The sequence below is a fragment of the Siphateles boraxobius genome, unplaced genomic scaffold, assembly GCF_051911475.1.
Source record: "Siphateles boraxobius isolate OS27281-9 unplaced genomic scaffold, OSU_SipBor_1 77, whole genome shotgun sequence".
Lineage (NCBI taxonomy): Eukaryota > Metazoa > Chordata > Actinopteri > Cypriniformes > Leuciscidae > Siphateles > Siphateles boraxobius.
The window spans coordinates 3,785,261-3,812,448 of NW_027509205.1; the positions used below are offsets into that span (position 1 = coordinate 3,785,261).

Here is a 27,188-nt window from a genome sequence, read left to right on the forward strand (position 1 = left end):
CAGCAATATACGTTACTTCCATTAACACCTGCTGCCACACAAGACTAAAACATCTCTTTCATTGAACACAGTTTTTGGGGGTGCACCGTTCCCAGAAGTACTGCAATACCGGGTCGATGCGTGGAGTGGACGGAGCAAGCCCCTCTTCCATCTCCCAGTTCCAAAAATCAATTTAATATATGGTGCCCGGGTAGGGCACGTATCAGATATTAAACTGATAAGAACAGATTTTTTTCTTTCGAAAAAAGTTTATTGTCACATTGTTTCATTCCATTCTTTCAATATCCATTTTTTCCTTATAAAATCACATTTTTGCACATATCTTAAAACAACAAAAAGGACATAAGTTACAGTTAAAAATCAGTTATGTTGATGTGTTGTGTAAAAGTCCATGTATGTTGTGTGTTGTTTTAAAGTAAAGGTAAAATGGATTAAAATAAAATAGGAATGCAAATATAAAACAATAAAACAATAAAATATGCCAAATAAAACATCTCTTGTACAGGATCGAGGGTGAGTCCCTATCAAGAATGTCCATTCACTCCAGGTCTCCAGAACAGGCCCCAGACTCCTCGCTTCCAGTGCCCAGCGGAGATCCCCTCTCCTCCGGCCCGCTGGCCCGCTGTTCCCGTAGCCAGAGTGGTGAGGGTGCATCTACGGGCGGCCAGGTACGGTGGCGGCCGGGACCTTCTCCGTGTGACCTCGGCCCCCCCATCCGAATAACGACGTGCGGCCCACCCTGCAGCGTTGATGTTATCCTCTGCTCGCACGCGTGGAGGGGGACCGTCACGCGTTTCCCCACCAGCAGGTTTCTGGTGACCCAGATGGCATCCTTGATGTGGTTGAGGGTGAGCCAGAGCGAGGCAAACGTTGGTGGTGTCAACTCCTTCAAGCCCTGACCCACCCCCAGGATGGCGAGCTTATAGTCCACCTGGGCCCCACCCGCTGGCAGGCACGGGAAAAACAGGGGGCCTGTCTTGGCCCACAGGTCCCGCGCAGCGCCGCACTCCCAGAGCAGATGTTGAACGGTCTCCGGGGAACCACATCCGGACCGTGGGCAGGTGGAGTTTTTGGCCATGCCTCTGGAGTGCATGACCGCCCTGACCGGGAGGATCTCATGAGCCACCATCCACGACAGGTCCTTAAGCCTGTTCTGGAGAGCTGGGTGGGCTGCGTTCCTCCAAACGTCTTTGGCCTCACCTAGTGTGAGGCCTGGAACTGGACTCACCGATTCTCGATCCTGCACAAGATAGACGAGAGACTTGTGATTAGTTAAAACAGTGGCATCATTTGTTTCTAAAAGATATTTCTTTAAAAATTTCTTAATAAAACTATGCTCTTTTGACAAATTAAAAGACACTGGACTTTTAAGATCAATGGGTAAAATTTTCAAACTTCTTAGGTATGACCCCATCCAGAATCGGGTCATGGCTGCTGTCTTGTGTTCTCTGGATGGGGTCAGTGCATACTGGATATGGAGGGCGGCAAAGCGGCTGCCTAAAAACAGGTGGGGGTCTGGGAGGCCTTTCCCGCCATTCTCTTTTTTCTTTTTAACGACCTCCCTCTTGATTCGTTCCCACTTGGACCCCCACAGGAAATAAAATACCGCCCTCTCCAACTTAGCCAGGAATCGTCTTGGGGGACTAAAAACAGAACAGACAAGTAAAATTAGTGGTAAAATCACTGCTTTAAAAATTAAAATCTTGCCTTCTAACGTCAGTTGTCTTAGTCCCCAAAAGCCCAGTCTTTGTCTGACTTTCCCTAACATGTCAGTCCAGTTTCCTGGTCCTCCACCCTCCCTGTCAAATTTTACTCCTAAAATTTTCAAATCCTTTTCTTTAAAATCCAAATCTAGTCCTCCTGTGTCCACGTCGCCCCACGGCCCGAAGAGCAGGGCCTCGGACTTACTCCTGTTAAGCTTGGCGCCCGAGGCCCGACCGTACCAGTCAGTCAAGTCCATTGCTCTTCGTACTGATAAAAAGTCAGTCGCTAAAAGGGTCACGTCATCCATATATAAAACGCAGGTCGCCGTCAGTCCACCAGTTCCTGGGATATCTAGTCCTTTAATCCATTTATCCCTTCTCAAGATCTGTGCCAGTGGCTCAATACAAGCCACATACAGAAGGGGAGATAAAGGACACCCCTGACGGACACCGCTGTGGATATTTACAGCTTTGGAAAGATGCCCATTTGCAAGAAATTTGCTGCTTAAGCCCTCATACAGCAGTCCCACCCAAGCTATAAACCTCTCTGGAAAGCCCATTTTTTGCAGTACCTGAAGGAGGTACTGGTGCGAGACCCGATCAAAAGCTTTTTCAAAGTCTAAATTTAGGACTACAAGCCTAATGTTTCTGTCTCTCGCATAACAGATGGCGTCTCTGATCAGTACCAGGCTGTCCGTGATCTTCCTGCCGGGCACAGCACAAGCTTGATCCAGGTGGATTACGTCCTCTAAAACAGTCGACATGCGTGTAGCTAAAATCTTACTAAAAAGTTTACAATCATAATTTAAAAGAGTGATTGGTCGCCAGTTTCTCAAGTCAGTCTTGTCTCCTTTTTTGTACAGTAATGTAACTATCCCTACTCTAAAGCTGTCTGGAAGTCTGTCAAGAGTCTCAAATTCTTTAAAAACTGTAAGTAAGTTATGTGCTAAAATGTCCCAGAAAGTCAGATAAAACTCAAAGGGGAGTCCGTGCCCATGCCCGGGGACTTCCCCTTCTTAAAACCCTTTAAAGCTTTTTCCAATTCTAAAAGATTAAAATCCTGGGATAAAAGCACATCTGGACTCTTAACTTTTTCATCTAAAAACCCTAAAACTTCCTCTAAGATGCCATTGTGTACCTCTTTAGTGCCGTATAAATTACTGTAAAAACTTTCAATTTCCCCTAAAATCAGGTCAGTTGTATTTACTTCCCCCCCTCTAAAAGTTTTTAAAATATTGATCGACCCTCCCCGAGCTATTGTCTTTTTAAAAAAATACCTGGTACACTTCTCTCCTTCCTCTAACTCCCTTTCTCTACATCTTAAAATGACACCTTTGCTCTTTGTTTCAGACAGATCTGACATTTCTTTCTTTACTTCTTTTATTTCATTTGTAAAATCCAATCCATTGTTTAAAAGGTTAAAATATCTCTGCAGTCTTTTTTGCAACCCCATCATGCGTCTTTTTTCTTTATTCTTTTTTTCTTTTCCAATTTGTTTAAAAAACCGTCCTGTCCTTTGTTTCACCATCTCCCACCACTGTGCACGTGAGTCGTAAAAGTCCTGGAGGGTCTGCCATTGGCTGAACTGCTCCCTATACTCACTAACCACTTCCTCGTCCTCTAATAGGGAACAGTTCAGCTTCCACAGCCCTCCCCCTGCAGTCACACCTGTGGGGAGTGAAAGAGTGCAAGACAGCATCATGTGGTCGGAAAAAAAGAGGGGGGTCAATGTAGCATCGGTCGGCGGGAGGTCCCTGGTAAAAATATAGTCAATTCGAGAGGCTCTGGCACCGTCACCACTGAACCAGGTGAAGCCTTCCTCTCTTTGATGCATTGTTTTAAAACAGTCAACTAACTTAAAATCTTTGACTATATTTTGTAATAAAACCGATGTCTTGTCGACCTTAAAATCCTCTCCTACCCTCCTTCTGTCCTTTTTTGATAATACACAATTAAAATCCCCTGCTACCACTAGGGGAGCCCTGCCTAGCATGTGGGGTTGCAAGTCTTCTAAAAGCTCATACCTGTTATTTTTTTCAGTAAAACCATACATATTTAAAATGTTAAGATCCTTACCTAAAAAAGTCAGATTTGCTAAAATTGCCCGCCCGTCCCTCACCACAGTGCTGCCCTTCACCAAAAGGTTGGGATTTTTTATTAAAATAGCAACACCGTCATTTTTGTTAAAATTGGACCCACTCCAAATGGAAAATCCTGGGGTCCAAATCTCCTCCCACTTCCTGTAATTTGTTAAAAAGGGCAAACCACATTCTTGCAATAAAAGCACATCTGACTTAAAAGTTTTTAAAAAGGATAACACACTCTGTGCTCGCAAAGTAGACCTCACACTTCTCACATTGATTGTAGAGATAGTGAGGGCCATGAGCAGTATGGTTAAAAATACAAGCATTAATAGAAGGATAAAACCAAAAGACTGCAGAAAGTTACATTAAAATCATGTTATGTCATGTAGCACTTGCTTCTCCTTTTCCCCAGAAAAACTGGGATCAGGAGGGCAAATGCTCGCCGCCTCAGAGTCCACAGAGAGAACCTCTTGTGGCTCCTTCGGTGACGATGTTCTAAGCTTAACGTGCAAAAAGGAGACTTCATTGGGAGATTCTGCGGGCCACATACGGTCTAGATCTAACGAAGAGGAACTATCTAGCCGATGCGATGCCCGCAGCCTTTTCTCCTCTGTTTGAAGCAGAGGAGATCTCGCAGACCTTTTTTGCACCTGAGCATTGGGGAGTGAACCCTCGGATTCACCCCCACTATCCACCACACTAACCTCCGATACGGTGTAGAGTGAGGAAGCCGTTGCATCCTCCTCCTCCTCCTCCATTTTGTTTTCACTTCTCTCTTGTTGGGGAACGGCTTCCTCACTCTGTTCGCTGTTAAAACTTGACTCCGCCCCTGTGGCCGCCCCACTTCCTTCCTCCTGCCCACTCCCTGAGGCTGGCTGGGAAATAGAATTTCCCGCCAAAACCTCAGGGACCGCCTCCTCCTTCCTTTGCTCTTTTGTTTGTTCCACATGTGGGGCGGCCATTTTGTTGCCTTTCAGTTTATTGGCAAAACTTTTAGGGCAATCTCTGTAGAGATGGGATGACTCCCCACAGAGGTTGCACCGCCTGCCATTGGTACACTCTTCAAAAGTATGACCAATTTCTCTGCATTTCCCACATATCATTTCCTGGCATGCTTCAGCTAAGTGCCCAAACTTTCCACATTTTCTACATAATTTGGGCATACCCTGGTAGTGAATGTAGCCTCTGTTCTCACCCAACACAATCATAGAAGGCAGATGCTTCAGGCCCTGGTAGCCCCCAGCGTCTTCCCATTGTTTAATGGGAATTCGCCAGGAGCATGTCCAAATACCATCCTCATCTAAAACCTTGACTGGCTGGCTTCGAACTGTGCAAAATCTGCCCAGCCAGACACAAATGTCCTCCCCAGTCACTGTCTCATTAAACATTCTAACAATCACAGTTTTAAGTGTGTTGTCAGAGAGCTTTTCAACAGTAAACATGGACAGCTGGGATTTAGCTACTTCAAATCTGTGCCAGAAATCATTCAGGTGGGAAACCGCTCTAAAACTAACATCAAATCCTTTGTTCAGGGGCAGAGTCACGATGCAATTCAGATCATCAGGTTTAAAATTTAGAGTTTTTTGGATCAGCTTCCTGGAGAAGTCAAGACGTGACATCCCCAGGAGCTTCCCCTCAACTTCTTTGAATAAAAAACGCACGCTGTGGTGCCTCCTCATGCCGGCACGGGCAGCCGACATGGTGGAGACACCAACAGCCTAAAACTTTAAAAAACAATAAATAAATAAATAAATAGATAAAAAGGTCTTACCTTAAAACAGAACCGGAATAAAAGCAGCTGGATCAATGTACCTCTCAAAAGTTTGGGGCTCAAGTCACTGAAGGACCCAAGCCGGAAAAACCTCCAAGAGGCGATCGCTGTCTCTACCCTAGGACCAGACACTTGATCTTAGCCAAAAGGCCGAGAAGCGATGACACAATGACGCAGAGGCGGGGGAGCCGTCAAAGGCCACGCCCACCTGGGCCGTGGCGAGAGGGTCTAAAGGTCGCCAGCAAACAAGCTCAGCTCACAGCAATACAAGCTCAGCTTGACTGTTGACACCGAAAATGGATCACAGCAGAGCGCACAACACGACACTTTGGAGTGCAACCTGGGATTTTGGACCAACAAACATTCTGCCCTAAAAGTGAGCGGGCAGACCAAAGCGTACGTCGTAGAGACTTGAAACTCTTGAGGGATGGTAGTACCCGCCCGGTCTACAACATCACCAAGGCTCGGCCCAATCGGCCCCAAGGTGGCGCTGCAGCGATCAGAAGTACGAAATGCCTCGTAACTCCTGAACCGTCCGTCGCAGACCCAAGTGTCTTACATCACCGGAATCCTTGGCTCGGGCCGAACAAGACGCAGGCCTCGGATTCGATGGTTGCGCTGGCGAGATTTTCGGGTATTTGGGATTTTGTGAAAAAGCTACTTTTGCACACTAGTCCTAGGTCTTTCGCCCGATCTGACCCAAACCGGTGCAGAAAGATTCCCTGGAGTCTGATTGCCGACAGCGATGGGGAAAAAAGTCGGAATTTCGATTCACGTTGGCGACGGGACGCCAAAACGTTGGGAGTGGGCGAGGCGGGCTTTACTTAAATGGCCATAACTCTCCAACGGAATGAGACAATTACACCCAAGTCGGTACACCTGTGCACGGGCTCAGCCTGTGCTCAGGTGAAAAGGGATGTGGCGACTGGCCACTTGGTGGCGCTGTAAACAGTAAAAACAACAACATGAATACGGCCATAGGCGACTGTATGTCAGGTGATTTTTCACACATGCACAAGGTATTCATACCACATGATAGAACTCCTCATTCGGAACAACTTTGCTTCTAGGACCACTGCTGCCAATAAAAGCGCTGGTTGAATAATGGAGATTATTTGAAGAATGATGAAAAAAAAAACTAAAAAACAGCCCTACTTTTGCAGACTGGTCCTAGGTTGAGAGTTTTACATCTCTCGATCAACCACTGCAGTTCAATTCCCTGGACTTCCTAGGTCGTTAACTACCAGAAGAAGAGGAACTTGAACAATCTGCTCTTTTAACCAGTGTGTCCAGGGGAGAGCGCGAACGCAGTCCCCCACTACCATAAATTATGCAGTCGAGATTCCCACATTTGGGGAATTCGCAGGGGTCAGCACAACCGGAGTGCAATGGCCGAGCCTCGCCCTGGGTGAACCACCTTCCTGATCATGGTGTCTCCCCTGCCAGGTAAGTATGAATTCCCAGGCCTCCCGTCAGAGGCACCGTGTCCCTCTCCGCAATCCTCACCAACGGTCGGACAATCAAACACACACCTGATTCAACTCATCAGCTCATTCGTAAAAACTCCAAGAGATAAGAGAGAGACATCAAAAACCTGCAGAGTCGGGCTCTTTTGCTGTTGTTGTTGTGGATGATGTTGTTTTCATGCTCCGGATCCATGAGCCAAAAATCAATTTCATACGCGGTCACCGGATAGTGGACGAATCAGATGTTAAACGAGATAAGAACAGAGTTGTTGTTTTTTTTTCCCTCTCACACCACCATTACCTGTATAGCATATGATCACCTACAACACCTTTAAAGCACCCATACACAGCAATATACGTTACTTCCATTAACACCTGCTGCCACACAAGACTAAAACATCTCTTTCATTGAACACAGTTTTTGGGGGTGCACCGTTCCCAGAAGTACTGCAATACCGGGTCGATGCGTGGAGTGGACGGAGCAAGCCCCTCTTCCATCTCCCAGTTCCAAAAATCAATTTAATATATGGTGCCCGGGTAGGGCACGTATCAGATATTAAACTGATAAGAACAGATTTTTTCTTTCGAAAAAAGTTTATTGTCACATTGTTTCATTCCATTCTTTCAATATCCATTTTTTCCTTATAAAATCACATTTTTGCACATATCTTAAAACAACAAAAAGGACATAAGTTACAGTTAAAAATCAGTTATGTTGATGTGTTGTGTAAAAGTCCATGTATGTTGTGTGTTGTTTTAAAGTAAAGGTAAAATGGATTAAAATAAAATAGGAATGCAAATATAAAACAATAAAACAATTAAATATGCCAAATAAAACATCTCTTGTACAGGATCGAGGGTGAGTCCCTATCAAGAATGTCCATTCACTCCAGGTCTCCAGAACAGGCCCCAGACTCCTCGCTTCCAGTGCCCAGCGGAGATCCCCTCTCCTCCGGCCCGCTGGCCCGCTGTTCCCGTAGCCAGAGTGGTGAGGGTGCATCTACGGGCGGCCAGGTACGGTGGCGGCCGGGACCTTCTCCGTGTGACCTCGGCCCCCCCATCCGAATAACGACGTGCGGCCCACCCTGCAGCGTTGATGTTATCCTCTGCTCGCACGCGTGGAGGGGGACCGTCACGCGTTTCCCCACCAGCAGGTTTCTGGTGACCCAGATGGCATCCTTGATGTGGTTGAGGGTGAGCCAGAGCGAGGCAAACGTTGGTGGTGTCAACTCCTTCAAGCCCTGACCCACCCCCAGGATGGCGAGCTTATAGTCCACCTGGGCCCCACCCGCTGGCAGGCACGGGAAAAACAGGGGGCCTGTCTTGGCCCACAGGTCCCGCGCAGCGCCGCACTCCCAGAGCAGATGTTGAACGGTCTCCGGGGAACCACATCCGGACCGTGGGCAGGTGGAGTTTTTGGCCATGCCTCTGGAGTGCATGACCGCCCTGACCGGGAGGATCTCATGAGCCACCATCCACGACAGGTCCTTAAGCCTGTTCTGGAGAGCTGGGTGGGCTGCGTTCCTCCAAACGTCTTTGGCCTCACCTAGTGTGAGGCCTGGAACTGGACTCACCGATTCTCGATCCTGCACAAGAGAGACGAGAGACTTGTGATTAGTTAAAACAGTGGCATCATTTGTTTCTAAAAGATATTTCTTTAAAAATTTCTTAATAAAACTATGCTCTTTTGACAAATTAAAAGACACTGGACTTTTAAGATCAATGGGTAAAATTTTCAAACTTCTTAGGTATGACCCCATCCAGAATCGGGTCATGGCTGCTGTCTTGTGTTCTCTGGATGGGGTCAGTGCATACTGGATATGGAGGGCGGCAAAGCGGCTGCCTAAAAACAGGTGGGGGTCTGGGAGGCCTTTCCCGCCATTCTCTTTTTTCTTTTTAACGACCTCCCTCTTGATTCGTTCCCACTTGGACCCCCACAGGAAATAAAATACCGCCCTCTCCAACTTAGCCAGGAATCGTCTTGGGGGACTAAAAACAGAACAGACAAGTAAAATTAGTGGTAAAATCACTGCTTTAAAAATTAAAATCTTGCCTTCTAACGTCAGTTGTCTTAGTCCCCAAAAGCCCAGTCTTTGTCTGACTTTCCCTAACATGTCAGTCCAGTTTCCTGGTCCTCCACCCTCCCTGTCAAATTTTACTCCTAAAATTTTCAAATCCTTTTCTTTAAAATCCAAATCTAGTCCTCCTGTGTCCACGTCGCCCCACGGCCCGAAGAGCAGGGCCTCGGACTTACTCCTGTTAAGCTTGGCGCCCGAGGCCCGACCGTACCAGTCAGTCAAGTCCATTGCTCTTCGTACTGATAAAAAGTCAGTCGCTAAAAGGGTCACGTCATCCATATATAAAACGCAGGTCGCCGTCAGTCCACCAGTTCCTGGGATATCTAGTCCTTTAATCCATTTATCCCTTCTCAAGATCTGTGCCAGTGGCTCAATACAAGCCACATACAGAAGGGGAGATAAAGGACACCCCTGACGGACACCGCTGTGGATATTTACAGCTTTGGAAAGATGCCCATTTGCAAGAAATTTGCTGCTTAAGCCCTCATACAGCAGTCCCACCCAAGCTATAAACCTCTCTGGAAAGCCCATTTTTTGCAGTACCTGAAGGAGGTACTGGTGCGAGACCCGATCAAAAGCTTTTTCAAAGTCTAAATTTAGGACTACAAGCCTAATGTTTCTGTCTCTCGCATAACAGATGGCGTCTCTGATCAGTACCAGGCTGTCCGTGATCTTCCTGCCGGGCACAGCGCAAGCTTGATCCAGGTGGATTACGTCCTCTAAAACAGTCGACATGCGTGTAGCTAAAATCTTACTAAAAAGTTTACAATCATAATTTAAAAGAGTGATTGGTCGCCAGTTTCTCAAGTCAGTCTTGTCTCCTTTTTTGTACAGTAATGTAACTATCCCTACTCTAAAGCTGTCTGGAAGTCTGTCAAGAGTCTCAAATTCTTTAAAAACTGTAAGTAAGTCATGTGCTAAAATGTCCCAGAAAGTCAGATAAAACTCAAAGGGGAGTCCGTCCATGCCCGGGGACTTCCCCTTCTTAAAACCCTTTAAAGCTTTTTCCAATTCTAAAAGATTAAAATCCTGGGATAAAAGCACATCTGGACTCTTAACTTTTTTATCTAAAAACCCTAAAACTTCCTCTAAGATGCCATTGTGTACCTCTTTAGTGCCGTATAAATTACTGTAAAAACTTTCAATTTCCCCTAAAATCAGGTCAGTTGTATTTACTTCCCCCCCTCTAAAAGTTTTTAAAATATTGATCGACCCTCCCCGAGCTATTGTCTTTTTAAAAAAATACCTGGTACACTTCTCTCCTTCCTCTAACTCCCTTTCTCTACATCTTAAAATGACACCTTTGCTCTTTGTTTCAGACAGATCTGACATTTCTTTCTTTACTTCTTTTATTTCATTTGTAAAATCCAATCCATTGTTTAAAAGGTTAAAATATCTCTGCAGTCTTTTTTGCAACCCCATCATGCGTCTTTTTTCTTTATTCTTTTTTTCTTTTCCAATTTGTTTAAAAAACCGTCCTGTCCTTTGTTTCACCATCTCCCACCACTGTGCACGTGAGTCGTAAAAGTCCTGGAGGGTCTGCCATTGGCTGAACTGCTCCCTATACTCACTAACCACTTCCTCGTCCTCTAATAGGGAACAGTTCAGCTTCCACAGCCCTCCCCCTGCAGTCACACCCGTGGGGAGTGAAAGAGTGCAAGACAGCATCATGTGGTCGGAAAAAAAGAGGGGGGTCAATGTAGCATCGGTCGGCGGGAGGTCCCTGGTAAAAATATAGTCAATTCGAGAGGCTCTGGCACCGTCACCACTGAACCAGGTGAAGCCTTCCTCTCTTTGATGCATTGTTTTAAAACAGTCAACTAACTTAAAATCTTTGACTATATTTTGTAATAAAACCGATGTCTTGTCGACCTTAAAATCCTCTCCTACCCTCCTTCTGTCCTTTTTTGATAATACACAATTAAAATCCCCTGCTACCACTAGGGGAGCCCTGCCTAGCATGTGGGGTTGCAAGTCTTCTAAAAGCTCATACCTGTTATTTTTTTCAGTAAAACCATACATATTTAAAATGTTAAGATCCTTACCTAAAAAAGTCAGATTTGCTAAAATTGCCCGCCCGTCCCTCACCACAGTGCTGCCCTTCACCAAAAGGTTGGGATTTTTTATTAAAATAGCAACACCGTCATTTTTGTTAAAATTGGACCCACTCCAAATGGAAAATCCTGGGGTCCAAATCTCCTCCCACTTCCTGTAATTTGTTAAAAAGGGCAAACCACATTCTTGCAATAAAAACACATCTGACTTAAAAGTTTTTAAAAAGGATAACACACTCTGTGCTCGCAAAGTAGACCTCACACTTCTCACATTGATTGTAGAGATAGTGAGGGCCATGAGCAGTATGGTTAAAAATACAAGCATTAATAGAAGGATAAAACCAAAAGACTGCAGAAAGTTACATTAAAATCATGTTATGTCATGTAGCACTTGCTTCTCCCTTTCCCCAGAAAAACTGGGATCAGGAGGGCAAATGCTCGCCGCCTCAGAGTCCACAGAGAGAACCTCTTGTGGCTCCTTCGGTGACGATGTTCTAAGCTTAACGTGCAAAAAGGAGACTTCATTGGGAGATTCTGCGGGCCACATACGGTCTAGATCTAACGAAGAGGAACTATCTAGCCGATGCGATGCCCGCAGCCTTTTCTCCTCTGTTTGAAGCAGAGGAGATCTCGCAGACCTTTTTTGCACCTGAGCATTGGGGAGTGAACCCTCGGATTCACCCCCACTATCCACCACACTAACCTCCGATACGGTGTAGAGTGAGGAAGCCGTTGCATCCTCCTCCTCCTCCTCCATTTTGTTTTCACTTCTCTCTTGTTGGGGAACGGCTTCCTCACTCTGTTCGCTGTTAAAACTTGACTCCGCCCCTGTGGCCGCCCCACTTCCTTCCTCCTGCCCACTCCCTGAGGCTGGCTGGGAAATAGAATTTCCCGCCAAAACCTCAGGGACCGCCTCCTCCTTCCTTTGCTCTTTTGTTTGTTCCACATGTGGGGCGGCCATTTTGTTGCCTTTCAGTTTGTTGGCAAAACTTTTAGGGCAATCTCTGTAGAGATGGGATGACTCCCCACAGAGGTTGCACCGCCTGCCATTGGTACACTCTTCAAAAGTATGACCAATTTCTCTGCATTTCCCACATATCATTTCCTGGCATGCTTCAGCTAAGTGCCCAAACTTTCCACATTTTCTACATAATTTGGGCATACCCTGGTAGTGAATGTAGCCTCTGTTCTCACCCAACACAATCATAGAAGGCAGATGCTTCAGGCCCTGGTAGCCCCCAGCGTCTTCCCATTGTTTAATGGGAATTCGCCAGGAGCATGTCCAAATACCATCCTCATCTAAAACCTTGACTGGCTGGCTTCGAACTGTGCAAAATCTGCCCAGCCAGACACAAATGTCCTCCCCAGTCACTGTCTCATTAAACATTCTAACAATCACAGTTTTAAGTGTGTTGTCAGAGAGCTTTTCAACAGTAAACATGGACAGCTGGGATTTAGCTACTTCAAATCTGTGCCAGAAATCATTCAGGTGGGAAACCGCTCTAAAACTAACATCAAATCCTTTGTTCAGGGGCAGAGTCACGATGCAATTCAGATCATCAGGTTTAAAATTTAGAGTTTTTTGGATCAGCTTCCTGGAGAAGTCAAGACGTGACATCCCCAGGAGCTTCCCCTCAACTTCTTTGAATAAAAAACGCACGCTGTGGTGCCTCCTCATGCCGGCACGGGCAGCCGACATGGTGGAGACACCAACAGCCTAAAACTTTAAAAAACAATAAATAAATAAATAAATAGATAAAAAGGTCTTACCTTAAAACAGAACCGGAATAAAAGCAGCTGGATCAATGTACCTCTCAAAAGTTTGGGGCTCAAGTCACTGAAGGACCCAAGCCGGAAAAACCTCCAAGAGGCGATCGCTGTCTCTACCCTAGGACCAGACACTTGATCTTAGCCAAAAGGCCGAGAAGCGATCCTTGCCGAGAAGGATCCCTGCCGAGAAGACAGATACTACACTTGATCTTAGCCAAAAGGCCGAGAAGCGATGACACAATGACGCAGAGGCGGGGGAGCCGTCAAAGGCCACGCCCACCTGGGCCGTGGCGAGAGGGTCTAAAGGTCGCCAGCAAACAAGCTCAGCTCACAGCAATACAAGCTCAGCTTGACTGTTGACACCGAAAATGGATCACAGCAGAGCGCACAACACGACACTTTGGAGTGCAACCTGGGATTTTGGACCAACAAACATTCTGCCCTAAAAGTGAGCGGGCAGACCAAAGCGTACGTCGTAGAGACTTGAAACTCTTGAGGGATGGTAGTACCCGCCCGGTCTACAACATCACCAAAGCTCGGCCCAATCGGCCCCAAGGTGGCGCTGCAGCGATCAGAAGTACGAAATGCCTCGTAACTCCTGAACCGTCCGTCGCAGACCCAAGTGTCTTACATCACCGGAATCCTTGGCTCGGGCCGAACAAGACGCAGGCCTCGGATTCGATGGTTGCGCTGGCGAGATTTTCGGGTATTTGGGATTTTGTGAAAAAGCTACTTTTGCACACTAGTCCTAGGTCTTTCGCCCGATCTGACCCAAACCGGTGCAGAAAGATTCCCTGGAGTCTGATTGCCGACAGCGATGGGGAAAAAAGTCGGAATTTCGATTCACGTTGGCGACGGGACGCCAAAACGTTGGGAGTGGGCGAGGCGGGCTTTACTTAAATGGCCATAACTCTCCAACGGAATGAGACAATTACACCCAAGTCGGTACACCTGTGCACGGGCTCAGCCTGTGCTCAGGTGAAAAGGGATGTGGCGACTGGCCACTTGGTGGCGCTGTAAACAGTAAAAACAACAACATGAATACGGCCATAGGCGACTGTATGTCAGGTGATTTTTCACACATGCACAAGGTATTCATACCACATGATAGAACTCCTCAATCGGAACAACTTTGCTTCTAGGACCACTGCTGCCAATAAAAGCGCTGGTTGAATAATGGAGATTATTTGAAGAATGATGAAAAAAAAAACTAAAAAACAGCCCTACTTTTGCAGACTGGTCCTAGGTTGAGAGTTTTACATCTCTCGATCAACCACTGCAGTTCAATTCCCTGGACTTCCTAGGTCGTTAATTACCAGAAGAAGAGGAACTCGAACAATCTGCTCTTTTAACCAGTGTGTCCAGGGGAGAGCGCGAACGCAGTCCCCCACTACCATAAATTATGCAGTCGAGATTCCCACATTTGGGGAATTCGCAGGGGTCAGCACAACCGGAGTGCAATGGCCGAGCCTCGCCCTGGGTGAACCACCTTCCTGATCATGGTGTCTCCCCTGCCAGGTAAGTATGAATTCCCAGGCCTCCCGTCAGAGGCACCGTGTCCCTCTCCGCAATCCTCACCAACGGTCGGACAATCAAACACACACCTGATTCAACTCATCAGCTCATTCGTAAAAACTCCAAGAGATAAGAGAGAGACATCAAAAACCTGCAGAGTCGGGCTCTTTTGCTGTTGTTGTTGTGGATGATGTTGTTTTCATGCTCCGGATCCATGAGCCAAAAATCAATTTCATACGCGGTCACCGGATAGTGGACGAATCAGATGTTAAACGAGATAAGAACAGAGTTGTTGTTTTTTTTTTCCCTCTCACACCACCATTACCTGTATAGCATATGATCACCTACAACACCTTTAAAGCACCCATACACAGCAATATACGTTACTTCCATTAACACCTGCTGCCACACAAGACTAAAACATCTCTTTCATTGAACACAGTTTTTGGGGGTGCACCGTTCCCAGAAGTACTGCAATACCGGGTCGATGCGTGGAGTGGACGGAGCAAGCCCCTCTTCCATCTCCCAGTTCCAAAAATCAATTTAATATATGGTGCCTGGTAGGGCACGTATCAGATATTAAACTGATAAGAACAGATTTTTCTTTCGAAAAAAGTTTATTGTCACATTGTTTCATTCCATTCTTTCAATATCCATTTTTTCCTTATAAAATCACATTTTTGCACATATCTTAAAACAACAAAAAGGACATAAGTTACAGTTAAAAATCAGTTATGTTGATGTGTTGTGTAAAAGTCCATGTATGTTGTGTGTTGTTTTAAAGTAAAGGTAAAATGGATTAAAATAAAATAGGAATGCAAATATAAAACAATAAAACAATAAAATATGCCAAATAAAACATCTCTTGTACAGGATCGAGGGTGAGTCCCTATCAAGAATGTCCATTCACTCCAGGTCTCCAGAACAGGCCCCAGACTCCTCGCTTCCAGTGCCCAGCGGAGATCCCCTCTCCTCCGGCCCGCTGGCCCGCTGTTCCCGTAGCCGGTGTGGTGAGGGTGCATCTACGGGCGGCCAGGTACGGTGGCGGCCGGGACCTTCTCCGTGTGACCTCGGCCCCCCCATCCGAATAACGACGTGCGGCCCACCCTGCAGCGTTGATGTTATCCTCTGCTCGCACGCGTGGAGGGGGACCGTCACGCGTTTCCCCACCAGCAGGTTTCTGGTGACCCAGATGGCATCCTTGATGTGGTTGAGGGTGAGCCAGAGCGAGGCAAACGTTGGTGGTGTCAACTCCTTCAAGCCCTGACCCACCCCCAGGATGGCGAGCTTATAGTCCACCTGGGCCCCACCCGCTGGCAGGCACGGGAAAAACAGGGGGCCTGTCTTGGCCCACAGGTCCCGCGCAGCGCCGCACTCCCAGAGCAGATGTTGAACGGTCTCCGGGGAACCACATCCGGACCGTGGGCAGGTGGAGTTTTTGGCCATGCCTCTGGAGTGCATGACCGCCCTGACCGGGAGGATCTCATGAGCCACCATCCACGACAGGTCCTTAAGCCTGTTCTGGAGAGCTGGGTGGGCTGCGTTCCTCCAAACGTCTTTGGCCTCACCTAGTGTGAGGCCTGGAACTGGACTCACCGATTCTCGATCCTGCACAAGAGAGACGAGAGACTTGTGATTAGTTAAAACAGTGGCATCATTTGTTTCTAAAAGATATTTCTTTAAAAATTTCTTAATAAAACTATGCTCTTTTGACAAATTAAAAGACACTGGACTTTTAAGATCAATGGGTAAAATTTTCAAACTTCTTAGGTATGACCCCATCCAGAATCGGGTCATGGCTGCTGTCTTGTGTTCTCTGGATGGGGTCAGTGCATACTGGATATGGAGGGCGGCAAAGCGGCTGCCTAAAAACAGGTGGGGGTCTGGGAGGCCTTTCCCGCCATTCTCTTTTTTCTTTTTAACGACCTCCCTCTTGATTCGTTCCCACTTGGACCCCCACAGGAAATAAAATACCGCCCTCTCCAACTTAGCCAGGAATCGTCTTGGGGGACTAAAAACAGAACAGACAAGTAAAATTAGTGGTAAAATCACTGCTTTAAAAATTAAAATCTTGCCTTCTAACGTCAGTTGTCTTAGTCCCCAAAAGCCCAGTCTTTGTCTGACTTTCCCTAACATGTCAGTCCAGTTTCCTGGTCCTCCACCCTCCCTGTCAAATTTTACTCCTAAAATTTTCAAATCCTTTTCTTTAAAATCCAAATCTAGTCCTCCTGTGTCCACGTCGCCCCACGGCCCGAAGAGCAGGGCCTCGGACTTACTCCTGTTAAGCTTGGCGCCCGAGGCCCGACCGTACCAGTCAGTCAAGTCCATTGCTCTTCGTACTGATAAAAAGTCAGTCGCTAAAAGGGTCACGTCATCCATATATAAAACGCAGGTCGCCGTCAGTCCACCAGTTCCTGGGATATCTAGTCCTTTAATCCATTTATCCCTTCTCAAGATCTGTGCCAGTGGCTCAATACAAGCCACATACAGAAGGGGAGATAAAGGACACCCCTGACGGACACCGCTGTGGATATTTACAGCTTTGGAAAGATACCCATTTGCAAGAAATTTGCTGCTTAAGCCCTCATACAGCAGTCCCACCCAAGCTATAAACCTCTCTGGAAAGCCCATTTTTTGCAGTACCTGAAGGAGGTACTGGTGCGAGACCCGATCAAAAGCTTTTTCAAAGTCTAAATTTAGGACTACAAGCCTAATGTTTCTGTCTCTCGCATAACAGATGGCGTCTCTGATCAGTACCAGGCTGTCCGTGATCTTCCTGCCGGGCACAGCGCAAGCTTGATCCAGGTGGATTACGTCCTCTAAAACAGTCGACATGCGTGTAGCTAAAATCTTACTAAAAAGTTTACAATCATAATTTAAAAGAGTGATTGGTCGCCAGTTTCTCAAGTCAGTCTTGTCTCCTTTTTTGTACAGTAATGTAACTATCCCTACTCTAAAGCTGTCTGGAAGTCTGTCAAGAGTCTCAAATTCTTTAAAAACTGTAAGTAAGTCATGTGCTAAAATGTCCCAGAAAGTCAGATAAAACTCAAAGGGGAGTCCGTCCATGCCCGGGGACTTCCCCTTCTTAAAACCCTTTAAAGCTTTTTCCAATTCTAAAAGATTAAAATCCTGGGATAAAAGCACATTTGGACTCTTAACTTTTTTATCTAAAACCCCTAAAACTTCCTCTAAGATGCCATTGTGTACCTCTTTAGTGCCGTATAAATTACTGTAAAAACTTTCAATTTCCCCTAAAATCAGGTCAGTTGTATTTACTTCCCCCCCTCTAAAAGTTTTTAAAATATTGATCGACCCTCCCCGAGCTATTGTCTTTTTAAAAAAATACCTGGTACACTTCTCTCCTTCCTCTAACTCCCTTTCTCTACATCTTAAAATGACACCTTTGCTCTTTGTTTCAGACAGATCTGACATTTCTTTCTTTACTTCTTTTATTTCATTTGTAAAATCCAATCCATTGTTTAAAAGGTTAAAATATCTCTGCAGTCTTTTTTGCAACCCCATCATGCGTCTTTTTTCTTTATTCTTTTTTTCTTTTCCAATTTGTTTAAAAAACCGTCCTGTCCTTTGTTTCACCATCTCCCACCACTGTGCACGTGAGTCGTAAAAGTCCTGGAGGGTCTGCCATTGGCTGAACTGCTCCCTATACTCACTAACCACTTCCTCGTCCTCTAATAGGGAACAGTTCAGCTTCCACAGCCCTCCCCCTGCAGTCACACCCGTGGGGAGTGAAAGAGTGCAAGACAGCATCATGTGGTCGGAAAAAAAGAGGGGGGTCAATGTAGCATCGGTCGGCGGGAGGTCCCTGGTAAAAATATAGTCAATTCGAGAGGCTCTGGCACCGTCACCACTGAACCAGGTGAAGCCTTCCTCTCTTTGATGCATTGTTTTAAAACAGTCAACTAACTTAAAATCTTTGACTATATTTTGTAATAAAACCGATGTCTTGTCGACCTTAAAATCCTCTCCTACCCTCCTTCTGTCCTTTTTTGATAATACACAATTAAAATCCCCTGCTACCACTAGGGGAGCCCTGCCTAGCATGTGGGGTTGCAAGTCTTCTAAAAGCTCATACCTGTTATTTTTTTCAGTAAAACCATACATATTTAAAATGTTAAGATCCTTACCTAAAAAAGTCAGATTTGCTAAAATTGCCCGCCCGTCCCTCACCACAGTGCTGCCCTTCACCAAAAGGTTGGGATTTTTTATTAAAATAGCAACACCGTCATTTTTGTTAAAATTGGACCCACTCCAAATGGAAAATCCTGGGGTCCAAATCTCCTCCCACTTCCTGTAATTTGTTAAAAAGGGCAAACCACATTCTTGCAATAAAAACACATCTGACTTAAAAGTTTTTAAAAAGGATAACACACTCTGTGCTCGCAAAGTAGACCTCACACTTCTCACATTGATTGTAGAGATAGTGAGGGCCATGAGCAGTATGGTTAAAAATACAAGCATTAATAGAAGGATAAAACCAAAAGACTGCAGAAAGTTACATTAAAATCATGTTATGTCATGTAGCACTTGCTTCTCCCTTTCCCCAGAAAAACTGGGATCAGGAGGGCAAATGCTCGCCGCCTCAGAGTCCACAGAGAGAACCTCTTGTGGCTCCTTCGGTGACGATGTTCTAAGCTTAACGTGCAAAAAGGAGACTTCATTGGGAGATTCTGCGGGCCACATACGGTCTAGATCTAACGAAGAGGAACTATCTAGCCGATGCGATGCCCGCAGCCTTTTCTCCTCTGTTTGAAGCAGAGGAGATCTCGCAGACCTTTTTTGCACCTGAGCATTGGGGAGTGAACCCTCGGATTCACCCCCACTATCCACCACACTAACCTCCGATACGGTGTAGAGTGAGGAAGCCGTTGCATCCTCCTCCTCCTCCTCCATTTTGTTTTCACTTCTCTCTTGTTGGGGAACGGCTTCCTCACTCTGTTCGCTGTTAAAACTTGACTCCGCCCCTGTGGCCGCCCCACTTCCTTCCTCCTGCCCACTCCCTGAGGCTGGCTGGGAAATAGAATTTCCCGCCAAAACCTCAGGGACCGCCTCCTCCTTCCTTTGCTCTTTTGTTTGTTCCACATGTGGGGCGGCCATTTTGTTGCCTTTCAGTTTGTTGGCAAAACTTTTAGGGCAATCTCTGTAGAGATGGGATGACTCCCCACAGAGGTTGCACCGCCTGCCATTGGTACACTCTTCAAAAGTATGACCAATTTCTCTGCATTTCCCACATATCATTTCCTGGCATGCTTCAGCTAAGTGCCCAAACTTTCCACATTTTCTACATAATTTGGGCATACCCTGGTAGTGAATGTAGCCTCTGTTCTCACCCAACACAATCATAGAAGGCAGATGCTTCAGGCCCTGGTAGCCCCCAGCGTCTTCCCATTGTTTAATGGGAATTCGCCAGGAGCATGTCCAAATACCATCCTCATCTAAAACCTTGACTGGCTGGCTTCGAACTGTGCAAAATCTGCCCAGCCAGACACAAATGTCCTCCCCAGTCACTGTCTCATTAAACATTCTAACAATCACAGTTTTAAGTGTGTTGTCAGAGAGCTTTTCAACAGTAAACATGGACAGCTGGGATTTAGCTACTTCAAATCTGTGCCAGAAATCATTCAGGTGGGAAACCGCTCTAAAACTAACATCAAATCCTTTGTTCAGGGGCAGAGTCACGATGCAATTCAGATCATCAGGTTTAAAATTTAGAGTTTTTTGGATCAGCTTCCTGGAGAAGTCAAGACGTGACATCCCCAGGAGCTTCCCCTCAACTTCTTTGAATAAAAAACGCACGCTGTGGTGCCTCCTCATGCCGGCACGGGCAGCCGACATGGTGGAGACACCAACAGCCTAAAACTTTAAAAAACAATAAATAAATAAATAAATAGATAAAAAGGTCTTACCTTAAAACAGAACCGGAATAAAAGCAGCTGGATCAATGTACCTCTCAAAAGTTTGGGGCTCAAGTCACTGAAGGACCCAAGCCGGAAAAACCTCCAAGAGGCGATCGCTGTCTCTACCCTAGGACCAGACACTTGATCTTAGCCAAAAGGCCGAGAAGCGATCCTTGCCGAGAAGGATCCCTGCCGAGAAGACAGATACTACACTTGATCTTAGCCAAAAGGCCGAGAAGCGATGACACAATGACGCAGAGGCGGGGGAGCCGTCAAAGGCCACGCCCACCTGGGCCGTGGCGAGAGGGTCTAAAGGTCGCCAGCAAACAAGCTCAGCTCACAGCAATACAAGCTCAGCTTGACTGTTGACACCGAAAATGGATCACAGCAGAGCGCACAACACGACACTTTGGAGTGCAACCTGGGATTTTGGACCAACAAACATTCTGCCCTAAAAGTGAGCGGGCAGACCAAAGCGTACGTCGTAGAGACTTGAAACTCTTGAGGGATGGTAGTACCCGCCCGGTCTACAACATCACCAAGGCTCGGCCCAATCGGCCCCAAGGTGGCGCTGCAGCGATCAGAAGTACGAAATGCCTCGTAACTCCTGAACCGTCCGTCGCAGACCCAAGTGTCTTACATCACCGGAATCCTTGTCTCGGGCCGAACAAGACGCAGGCCTCGGATTCGATGGTTGCGCTGGCGAGATTTTCGGGTATTTGGGATTTTGTGAAAAAGCTACTTTTGCACACTAGTCCTAGGTCTTTCGCCCGATCTGACCCAAACCGGTGCAGAAAGATTCCCTGGAGTCTGATTGCCGACAGCGATGGGGAAAAAAGTCGGAATTTCGATTCACGTTGGCGACGGGACGCCAAAACGTTGGGAGTGGGCGAGGCGGGCTTTACTTAAATGGCCATAACTCTCCAACGGAATGAGACAATTACACCCAAGTCGGTACACCTGTGCACGGGCTCAGCCTGTGCTCAGGTGAAAAGGGATGTGGCGACTGGCCACTTGGTGGCGCTGTAAACAGTAAAAACAACAACATGAATACGGCCATAGGCGACTGTATGTCAGGTGATTTTTCACACATGCACAAGGTATTCATACCACATGATAGAACTCCTCATTCGGAACAACTTTGCTTCTAGGACCACTGCTGCCAATAAAAGCGCTGGTTGAATAATGGAGATTATTTGAAGAATGATGAAAAAAAAAACTAAAAAACAGCCCTACTTTTGCAGACTGGTCCTAGGTTGAGAGTTTTACATCTCTCGATCAACCACTGCAGTTCAATTCCCTGGACTTCCTAGGTCGTTAACTACCAGAAGAAGAGGAACTCGAACAATCTGCTCTTTTAACCAGTGTGTCCAGGGGAGAGCGCGAACGCAGTCCCCCACTACCATAAATTATGCAGTCGAGATTCCCACATTTGGGGAATTCGCAGGGGTCAGCACAACCGGAGTGCAATGGCCGAGCCTCGCCCTGGGTGAACCACCTTCCTGATCATGGTGTCTCCCCTGCCAGGTAAGTATGAATTCCCAGGCCTCCCGTCAGAGGCACCGTGTCCCTCTCCGCAATCCTCACCAACGGTCGGACAATCAAACACACACCTGATTCAACTCATCAGCTCATTCGTAAAAACTCCAAGAGATAAGAGAGAGACATCAAAAACCTGCAGAGTCGGGCTCTTTTGCTGTTGTTGTTGTGGATGATGTTGTTTTCATGCTCCGGATCCATGAGCCAAAAATCAATTTCATACGCGGTCACCGGATAGTGGACGAATCAGATGTTAAACGAGATAAGAACAGAGTTGTTGTTTTTTTTTTTCCCTCTCACACCACCATTACCTGTATAGCATATGATCACCTACAACACCTTTAAAGCACCCATACACAGCAATATACGTTACTTCCATTAACACCTGCTGCCACACAAGACTAAAACATCTCTTTCATTGAACACAGTTTTTGGGGGTGCACCGTTCCCAGAAGTACTGCAATAACGGGTCGATGCGTGGAGTGGACGGAGCAAGCCCCTCTTCCATCTCCCAGTTCCAAAAATCAATTTAATATATGGTGCCCGGGTAGGGCACGTATCAGATATTAAACTGATAAGAACAGATACTACACTTGATCTTAGCCAAAAGGCCGAGAAGCGATGACACAATGACGCAGAGGCGGGGGAGCCGTCAAAGGCCACGCCCACCTGGGCCGTGGCGAGAGGGTCTAAAGGTCGCCAGCAAACAAGCTCAGCTCACAGCAATACAAGCTCAGCTTGACTGTTGACACCGAAAATGGATCACAGCAGAGCGCACAACACGACACTTTGGAGTGCAACCTGGGATTTTGGACCAACAAACATTCTGCCCTAAAAGTGAGCGGGCAGACCAAAGCGTACGTCGTAGAGACTTGAAACTCTTGAGGGATGGTAGTACCCGCCCGGTCTACAACATCACCAAGGCTCGGCCCAATCGGCCCCAAGGTGGCGCTGCAGCGATCAGAAGTACGAAATGCCTCGTAACTCCTGAACCGTCCGTCGCAGACCCAAGTGTCTTACATCACCGGAATCCTTGTCTCGGGCCGAACAAGACGCAGGCCTCGGATTCGATGGTTGCGCTGGCGAGATTTTCGGGTATTTGGGATTTTGTGAAAAAGCTACTTTTGCACACTAGTCCTAGGTCTTTCGCCCGATCTGACCCAAACCGGTGCAGAAAGATTCCCTGGAGTCTGATTGCCGACAGCGATGGGGAAAAAAGTCGGAATTTCGATTCACGTTGGCGACGGGACGCCAAAACGTTGGGAGTGGGCGAGGCGGGCTTTACTTAAATGGCCATAACTCTCCAACGGAATGAGACAATTACACCCAAGTCGGTACACCTGTGCACGGGCTCAGCCTGTGCTCAGGTGAAAAGGGATGTGGCGACTGGCCACTTGGTGGCGCTGTAAACAGTAAAAACAACAACATGAATACGGCCATAGGCGACTGTATGTCAGGTGATTTTTCACACATGCACAAGGTATTCATACCACATGATAGAACTCCTCATTCGGAACAACTTTGCTTCTAGGACCACTGCTGCCAATAAAAGCGCTGGTTGAATAATGGAGATTATTTGAAGAATGATGAAAAAAAAAACTAAAAAACAGCCCTACTTTTGCAGACTGGTCCTAGGTTGAGAGTTTTACATCTCTCGATCAACCACTGCAGTTCAATTCCCTGGACTTCCTAGGTCGTTAACTACCAGAAGAAGAGGAACTCGAACAATCTGCTCTTTTAACCAGTGTGTCCAGGGGAGAGCGCGAACGCAGTCCCCCACTACCATAAATTATGCAGTCGAGATTCCCACATTTGGGGAATTCGCAGGGGTCAGCACAACCGGAGTGCAATGGCCGAGCCTCGCCCTGGGTGAACCACCTTCCTGATCATGGTGTCTCCCCTGCCAGGTAAGTATGAATTCCCAGGCCTCCCGTCAGAGGCACCGTGTCCCTCTCCGCAATCCTCACCAACGGTCGGACAATCAAACACACACCTGATTCAACTCATCAGCTCATTCGTAAAAACTCCAAGAGATAAGAGAGAGACATCAAAAACCTGCAGAGTCGGGCTCTTTTGCTGTTGTTGTTGTGGATGATGTTGTTTTCATGCTCCGGATCCATGAGCCAAAAATCAATTTCATACGCGGTCACCGGATAGTGGACGAATCAGATGTTAAACGAGATAAGAACAGAGTTGTTGTTTTTTTTTCCCTCTCACACCACCATTACCTGTATAGCATATGATCACCTACAACACCTTTAAAGCACCCATACACAGCAATATACGTTACTTCCATTAACACCTGCTGCCACACAAGACTAAAACATCTCTTTCATTGAACACAGTTTTTGGGGGTGCACCGTTCCCAGAAGTACTGCAATACCGGGTCGATGCGTGGAGTGGACGGAGCAAGCCCCTCTTCCATCTCCCAGTTTCAAAAATCAATTTAATATATGGTGCCCGGGTAGGGCACGTATCAGATATTAAACTGATAAGAACAGATTTTTTTTCTTTCGAAAAAAGTTTATTGTCACATTGTTTCATTCCATTCTTTCAATATCCATTTTTTCCTTATAAAATCACATTTTTGCACATATCTTAAAACAACAAAAAGGACATAAGTTACAGTTAAAAATCAGTTATGTTGATGTGTTGTGTAAAAGTCCATGTATGTTGTGTGTTGTTTTAAAGTAAAGGTAAAATGGATTAAAAATAAAATAGGAATGCAAATATAAAACAATAAAACAATAAAATATGCCAAATAAAACATCTCTTGTACAGGATCGAGGGTGAGTCCCTATCAAGAATGTCCATTCACTCCAGGTCTCCAGAACAGGCCCCAGACTCCTCGCTTCCAGTGCCCAGCGGAGATCCCCTCTCCTCCGGCCCGCTGGCCCGCTGTTCCCGTAGCCAGAGTGGTGAGGGTGCATCTACGGGCGGCCAGGTACGGTGGCGGCCGGGACCTTCTCCGTGTGACCTCGGCCCCCCCATCCGAATAACGACGTGCGGCCCACCCTGCAGCGTTGATGTTATCCTCTGCTCGCACGCGTGGAGGGGGACCGTCACGCGTTTCCCCACCAGCAGGTTTCTGGTGACCCAGATGGCATCCTTGATGTGGTTGAGGGTGAGCCAGAGCGAGGCAAACGTTGGTGGTGTCAACTCCTTCAAGCCCTGACCCACCCCCAGGATGGCGAGCTTATAGTCCACCTGGGCCCCACCCGCTGGCAGGCACGGGAAAAACAGGGGGCCTGTCTTGGCCCACAGGTCCCGCGCAGCGCCGCACTCCCAGAGCAGATGTTGAACGGTCTCCGGGGAACCACATCCGGACCGTGGGCAGGTGGAGTTTTTGGCCATGCCTCTGGAGTGCATGACCGCCCTGACCGGGAGGATCTCATGAGCCACCATCCACGACAGGTCCTTAAGCCTGTTCTGGAGAGCTGGGTGGGCTGCGTTCCTCCAAACGTCTTTGGCCTCACCTAGTGTGAGGCCTGGAACTGGACTCACCGATTCTCGATCCTGCACAAGAGAGACGAGAGACTTGTGATTAGTTAAAACAGTGGCATCATTTGTTTCTAAAAGATATTTCTTTAAAAATTTCTTAATAAAACTATGCTCTTTTGACAAATTAAAAGACACTGGACTTTTAAGATCAATGGGTAAAATTTTCAAACTTCTTAGGTATGACCCCATCCAGAATCGGGTCATGGCTGCTGTCTTGTGTTCTCTGGATGGGGTCAGTGCATACTGGATATGGAGGGCGGCAAAGCGGCTGCCTAAAAACAGGTGGGGGTCTGGGAGGCCTTTCCCGCCATTCTCTTTTTTCTTTTTAACGACCTCCCTCTTGATTCGTTCCCACTTGGACCCCCACAGGAAATAAAATACCGCCCTCTCCAACTTAGCCAGGAATCGTCTTGGGGGACTAAAAACAGAACAGACAAGTAAAATTAGTGGTAAAATCACTGCTTTAAAAATTAAAATCTTGCCTTCTAACGTCAGTTGTCTTAGTCCCCAAAAGCCCAGTCTTTGTCTGACTTTCCCTAACATGTCAGTCCAGTTTCCTGGTCCTCCACCCTCCCTGTCAAATTTTACTCCTAAAATTTTCAAATCCTTTTCTTTAAAATCCAAATCTAGTCCTCCTGTGTCCACGTCGCCCCACGGCCCGAAGAGCAGGGCCTCGGACTTACTCCTGTTAAGCTTGGCGCCCGAGGCCCGACCGTACCAGTCAGTCAAGTCCATTGCTCTTCGTACTGATAAAAAGTCAGTCGCTAAAAGGGTCACGTCATCCATATATAAAACGCAGGTCGCCGTCAGTCCACCAGTTCCTGGGATATCTAGTCCTTTAATCCATTTATCCCTTCTCAAGATCTGTGCCAGTGGCTCAATACAAGCCACATACAGAAGGGGAGATAAAGGACACCCCTGACGGACACCGCTGTGGATATTTACAGCTTTGGAAAGATGCCCATTTGCAAGAAATTTGCTGCTTAAGCCCTCATACAGCAGTCCCACCCAAGCTATAAACCTCTCTGGAAAGCCCATTTTTTGCAGTACCTGAAGGAGGTACTGGTGCGAGACCCGATCAAAAGCTTTTTCAAAGTCTAAATTTAGGACTACAAGCCTAATGTTTCTGTCTCTCGCATAACAGATGGCGTCTCTGATCAGTACCAGGCTGTCCGTGATCTTCCTGCCGGGCACAGCGCAAGCTTGATCCAGGTGGATTACGTCCTCTAAAACAGTCGACATGCGTGTAGCTAAAATCTTACTAAAAAGTTTACAATCATAATTTAAAAGAGTGATTGGTCGCCAGTTTCTCAAGTCAGTCTTGTCTCCTTTTTTGTACAGTAATGTAACTATCCCTACTCTAAAGCTGTCTGGAAGTCTGTCAAGAGTCTCAAATTCTTTAAAAACTGTAAGTAAGTCATGTGCTAAAATGTCCCAGAAAGTCAGATAAAACTCAAAGGGGAGTCCGTCCATGCCCGGGGACTTCCCCTTCTTAAAACCCTTTAAAGCTTTTTCCAATTCTAAAAGATTAAAATCCTGGGATAAAAGCACATCTGGACTCTTAACTTTTTTTATCTAAAAACCCTAAAACTTCCTCTAAGATGCCATTGTGTACCTCTTTAGTGCCGTATAAATTACTGTAAAAACTTTCAATATTTTTTTTTATTTTTTTTATTTTTTTAATTACTGTAAAAACTGACATATTTTTATTGTGCCATTTCATTCATTTATACATCATATCATTTTTACAGAATGTTCAAATGCTTTTTTGTTCTTTGTTCTTTTGTTTTTG

General features: G+C 46.5%; 5 non-coding genes and 6 pseudogenes across 5 annotated transcripts; all 11 read right to left on the reverse strand.

Annotated features, from left to right (window-relative positions):
- Nucleotides 1-75: 75 nt before the first annotated feature.
- Nucleotides 76-253, reverse strand: LOC143727350 (U2 spliceosomal RNA; annotated as a pseudogene).
- Nucleotides 254-6,848: 6,595 nt separating this feature from the next.
- On the reverse strand, nt 6,849-7,012 carry LOC143726550 (U1 spliceosomal RNA). Its single transcript, XR_013198790.1, has one exon. It is a non-coding gene; the product is annotated as a U1 spliceosomal RNA (small nuclear RNA).
- A 434-nt stretch (nt 7,013-7,446) lies between these two features.
- Nucleotides 7,447-7,623, reverse strand: LOC143727386 (U2 spliceosomal RNA; annotated as a pseudogene).
- A 5,447-nt stretch (nt 7,624-13,070) lies between these two features.
- LOC143727524 (U2 spliceosomal RNA) lies at nt 13,071-13,160 on the reverse strand (annotated as a pseudogene).
- A 1,128-nt stretch (nt 13,161-14,288) lies between these two features.
- Nucleotides 14,289-14,452, reverse strand: LOC143726551 (U1 spliceosomal RNA). The gene has a single exon (XR_013198791.1). It is a non-coding gene; the product is annotated as a U1 spliceosomal RNA (small nuclear RNA).
- Nucleotides 14,453-14,887: 435 nt separating this feature from the next.
- On the reverse strand, nt 14,888-15,062 carry LOC143727470 (U2 spliceosomal RNA; annotated as a pseudogene).
- Nucleotides 15,063-20,509: 5,447 nt separating this feature from the next.
- On the reverse strand, nt 20,510-20,599 carry LOC143727525 (U2 spliceosomal RNA; annotated as a pseudogene).
- Nucleotides 20,600-21,727: 1,128 nt separating this feature from the next.
- On the reverse strand, nt 21,728-21,891 carry LOC143726552 (U1 spliceosomal RNA). Its single transcript, XR_013198792.1, has one exon. It is a non-coding gene; the product is annotated as a U1 spliceosomal RNA (small nuclear RNA).
- A 436-nt stretch (nt 21,892-22,327) lies between these two features.
- On the reverse strand, nt 22,328-22,518 carry LOC143727232 (U2 spliceosomal RNA). Its single transcript, XR_013199437.1, has one exon. It is a non-coding gene; the product is annotated as a U2 spliceosomal RNA (small nuclear RNA).
- Nucleotides 22,519-23,646: 1,128 nt separating this feature from the next.
- LOC143726554 (U1 spliceosomal RNA) lies at nt 23,647-23,810 on the reverse strand. Its single transcript, XR_013198795.1, has one exon. It is a non-coding gene; the product is annotated as a U1 spliceosomal RNA (small nuclear RNA).
- A 434-nt stretch (nt 23,811-24,244) lies between these two features.
- Nucleotides 24,245-24,421, reverse strand: LOC143727385 (U2 spliceosomal RNA; annotated as a pseudogene).
- Between the last annotated feature and the right edge of the window lie 2,767 nt (nt 24,422-27,188).